At 38.6% G+C, this 4,964-nt stretch overlaps 1 long non-coding RNA gene across 1 annotated transcript; it reads right to left on the bottom strand.

Moving 5' to 3' along the window:
• Positions 1-367: 367 nt before the first annotated feature.
• Positions 368-1,573, bottom strand: LOC113301388. Its single transcript, XR_003336259.1, has 3 exons — positions 1,148-1,573; positions 955-1,039; positions 368-792 (listed from the first exon to the last, which is right to left on the bottom strand). It is a non-coding gene; the product is annotated as an uncharacterized LOC113301388 (long non-coding RNA).
• Positions 1,574-4,964: the final 3,391 nt, after the last annotated feature.

Here is a 4,964-nt window from a genome sequence, read left to right as displayed (position 1 = left end):
ATTCAAATAACTACGCATGTCCAATCGATGAATCACTGAATATTCATCACTCATGCTCAATTCAACAAAATCTAGACCCACCGTCTAATCAGTTAACAACTGACTAATTAATACACGTCTGTCATGCAGACTCCACGATTCGTGAGACATCAATCACGTCACATTGGGGGATATCAATTAGGGTTTCGGTCTGGAGGCCTACAATACGTGGATTCATCCACAATGAGAAATGTGAGTAAGTCGTGTCAACGGTTGAAGGAGCTAGCAAAGTAGTAGGTGAGTGATTAACCAAGTTTCCGCACGACCTGGAACTAGTTTCACCACGATCTCCCATCTCTCCACTCTTACACTCAAGAAACCGTAACACTTACAGGGATCAAGATGTTTTTACCATTCTGAAAATATAAATAAGTTTCTGAATACATGATTGAGGACAAGAAACGAACATTCGTCTACACAGAATTTCTCGAGCAATTACTCTCAAGAATTCGTCAATCTCTCAGATATTATTCGAACTCATCAGTTCATCATTATCGCAGAAACCTTCAACACATCCACAATTCTTGATCATCATTGATCCCACACAATTCTCAGATTCCCTCCTACAGATCAACTCATTTCCCTCTTTGCAACTAGGGCTGCACAGGGTCCGGTACGGACCGGTTCTCTTATGGAACCGGTCCCTGTACCTGGTGTTGACCGGTACCTCATACTGAGGACCGTTCCCTGTACTTGGACCTGGACTTGTACCGGAGATTCCAATCCGGTTCCAGCCGGTACCGGGTTTATTACCTATTACAAAAAAAAAAAAAAAAAAAAAAAAAAAAAGTTTCAGAACATGTAGAAAAAGTGAAAAACAGATCCATTTGAATCTGAGAAAAATACACCCATTCGTGAAACCTTCATGATTCATGAATCATTATCATATTTTAATCCATTCACATACTCATTTACCTCAACATCTTCTCTAACTTGTCTCCCTGTATTGTTACAACCATCCATCTACTGATTCATCATTCATTCATATACTCCTCTAGCCCTAAAATTCAAAATTAAGCAAACAGAATTAACAAAATACAAGACCAAACATCACACAATGCTTAAACCTATCTCAATTAACTTAAAGTAACACCAAATTTGAACAAACCTCCAAATTTTTCCATCAATTATTCGTGAAATTCCAACAAATTGATACAAAATTGAAGAACATGGAGAAGAGAAATCGATCTATCAATAATTAGTGAAGCAGCACCATTCCATCCTAGATAATTGCACCACTTATCTTCTCCATGTTCCGCAACTTCTCTGTAATTCATCAACTAAAACCCCCAATTGAATAACCACAAAACCTAATTTCTTAAAAATCAATTGAACTTGAACCCTAAATTAATTTATCTCTATAGCTATTCTACCCAAAATCATTTACGTGATGTTAACAACTGAAAAAGAATAGCAACTGGAGAAGAAGGAGGAGCAGAGACGATGTTAACAACCATTTACGTGAAGTGCACTGTGATGTTCTCTTTTTCCAGTTCGAAGAAGAAGAAGGAGAAAAGACGAAGTGAAAGTGAGATATACGGGGATGGATTTTAACCTAAAATTGACCGACTTGGATTAGATATAAGTTTAGATTAACCGCTAGGATATATCAGATCAAGGGCCTTAGATGAACCGGTACAGGCCGGAAATAAGATAGAACCGGTCCATGTACCTGTACTATCCCGGTTCTTAATCATCTGTCCCAGTCCCTATACCGGCTACACCGGTTCCGGTTCGGTTTCAGGCCGGTAATTTCGGTTCCAGGCCGGTACAGGTCTTCTTGACTGGTTCTTGTGCAGCCTTATTTGCGACTGAATTGACTCTGGAACGACCATTAACTTGGTTTAGGCCGGAGTCCTACAGATTGATCTCTCGAATCTAAGCACTCCCTTTGCAGTGCATCTGTGTGAGGTCTCGGTTGAGGAGTCCCGACAACACGCTCGTCTCTTCAATTCCCTGAAAAACCAGCGAACCGTTTTCCCCATCTACAGATTGGTGACCACAGTGGGAGATTAATCTCTCCGTTGCAATATCGATTCTCACAAAATGGTTGATCTTAGGTCAGGTTCAGTCACTAATCCTAACACAAACAATGCTAGCACTAGCAACAATAGTGGTGCTCCAGTAACCACTCCCGTCTCTAATACTGGTGGTGTTGACAACACTCCTCCTCAAACCAACATTGGAAGTGATCGATTTTTTTTATAGTGGTAAGAAGGTTGTCATTCACTCAGACTTGTTGAGAATTTGTTTTAAGATTTTAAAAGAAAATAAGGAAAATATACACAAATATGGTGACAGGATGAAGAGAGGCTGGGACTCAAGATTCCACTGTTTTTCATGTTCATGGGGTTCAAAAATTAATTGTAGACATTTATAGCTCAAAACAAAGTAAATATCAACTCTATTATTTGCCAAAGTAGATTTCATAAAATATTACACTTAGGTCATAAGCATGGCGCATCAAAATTACCTAGAAATAAGCATGCTCCATCAAACAAAGTCACGAAAGTTAATAGAAATCATAATTCATTAAAAATCAATGCAAATAGTAAATAAATAATTAATTAAGTTACCCCAATGATGAAATCCATCTTCCTCCGTTGTCCCAATGTTGGGTTTAACTCCTCATGTTGGAAACACGCTCAAAAGAATTTTTTCATTGCTCAAACGTGCTTACCAGAGGTGAAAATACAATAAAACAGAAAATTGCAACGCAAATAAACGTTGCAGATCAACTGTTGCTAGGAACGGTGAATGAAAAGTGTAGCAGTGACTGTTGTGCAGTCGCTGAAAAACTGTTGCAATTGAAGGGAAATACGACAGTGGTTTACGACTGTCTTGGATAGTGCAATGTTCTTCGTGTTTTCTTCTTCATGCAACAGCAGAGAAACTATGCAACTTCCTATTCTACGCTTTGTTTCTTCCCCTAACTCTCCATAAACTTTTTCTGTCCCCCTAGCATCGTTTATATACTAACCATCCTCAAGGAAATCCTCGTATTAATTCTCAAAAATGCTGTCATAACGTCTCAGGATTTTATTCCTTTTTCTTTTCTGCTGATGATCTTCACACGCTCTGCTGCATCTGTTCACACACTCCAAACAAGCTCTATGTACGAGAAATGTCGTTGGCACATGCAGAGCTTCCAAATATATAACCAGAAAATCTAAAAGAAACCCGAGAATAATCTTTTTTCGTGTTGTATAATAACTACAGAATCTCCCTTCTCCAATCACGTGGACGGATTTTGTACAAGGTAATATAAAAGTCCTCATCCAAATCCCTTGAAAATCTCCAACAATATCTTCCACAGAATCTTCGAAATATCTTCCACAGAGTTTCTTCTAACCGGTGAGATATCCACGTAACTTCCCTTGTTTATCGAAAATGATTGACTTACCAATCCTGTCTTGAAGTAACAGGCTGGTATACATTCAAATCCCAAAGAAATCTCAACAAAACTCGACCAAATCAAGTTCTGGAAAATCCGCAGGTTCAAAAATAAGTTTCCCGCCATAATTTGTTTATCCGTGAAGAAGATGGTGGTGCCCTTAATCCGTTCTGTGGGTGCCTTTAACACTGGGGTGCAAACAGTAAAGAATGTGCCCCTTATCCAAAACTGAGAGTCCGAATAACATGTGTCATCCGGGGGTCCAAATAGCACTTTTCGAGAAACTTTTTCCACACAAGTGTATTTCTCTAAAAACACCTGTGCAACCATAAAACACCATAATAAGTACAAAATCAAACACTAACAATACAGACAGTGAGGACAATTCAGACACAAAAATGTGTCTTCAAATACCCCCAAACTTATTATTTGCTAGTCCTCGAGCAAAACTAATCTAGAAAATAAAAATGACTATACTTAGCACGTGCAACAAGCCGTTAAACCTCTAGGTGGCCCTAGCGGCGGAGTGTTGTCTCTGGAGGGTTTACCAGAGGCGTACCCACAAAACCTTTACTCCAGACCCTAGCTATCTACGCGGAACCTTGGAAGGCACTAAAGAATCTCCTTGGTTGGCATACATACATTGACTATAAGACGAAGTACCCTGATGCGAAATTCTAATTGTTGTACACGATTTTGCACTCATCATACTATAATTCATATATAAGTGACAGAGCTCTACTCAGATAGTTTTTAGACATCATAACCGAAGTCAACCAATCACATGGAAAGATTAAGAAGATGGATAAAGAGAAAAATAGATGGTTAAAGTGAATGGTGTTTCCCATATATGTCTGAAGGCCTCTGCCAAGATGATCTTATACTAATGGACTGAGATACCGGTCTGACTAATATCAACACGACTGGCATATACAAGGGGACCAATGGTCGATAAACCTAACTCTAGGTCAACACAACTGGCATATACAAGGGCACCAGTGGTCGAATTTATTGAATTTATTCCTGTTGGTCTGATGGTCTGGTCTCAAACATTTTTCTCCAGATGTGGTATCTCAATCATTCTATTTCACCCTAGCAATGGTAAGAACTTGAATCGTGTGCCCCACCAAATCACTTAAAAAACAAAAACAAAAGGATTAGGATTCAACGAGATATGGCGAAACTACCATGTTTTTTTTTTTTTAATTCTAGCACCTGAGATCTGTTCTTTTATGAATAGACTCTTTAGATTTTTCCATCTAATCAGATTGGTTCCTCAACTCCTACAACCAAGATGTTCCCATCCACTTAGATTGGTTAGTGCTATCCTTAATAAACATAAATTTCTAGGCTTTGGAGTTTATTTATTGCAACTAAAAAGTTTCTCCCATACCCCCAAACTTAAATCTAACACTGTCCTCAATGTTCTAAAGATAAAATTAAAAGCATGAACAAGGAGAAACTGTTACCACTCAAAGCAAAAGAGTTAAGGAAAGATATTACCGTGTTGCAAGAGATTGGGTTACCTCCC

Source organism: Papaver somniferum, chromosome 8 (genome assembly GCF_003573695.1).
Source record: "Papaver somniferum cultivar HN1 chromosome 8, ASM357369v1, whole genome shotgun sequence".
NCBI lineage: Eukaryota > Viridiplantae > Streptophyta > Magnoliopsida > Ranunculales > Papaveraceae > Papaver > Papaver somniferum.
Note: the sequence above shows the minus strand (reverse complement) of the source record. Positions and strands in the feature narration are given on the sequence as shown.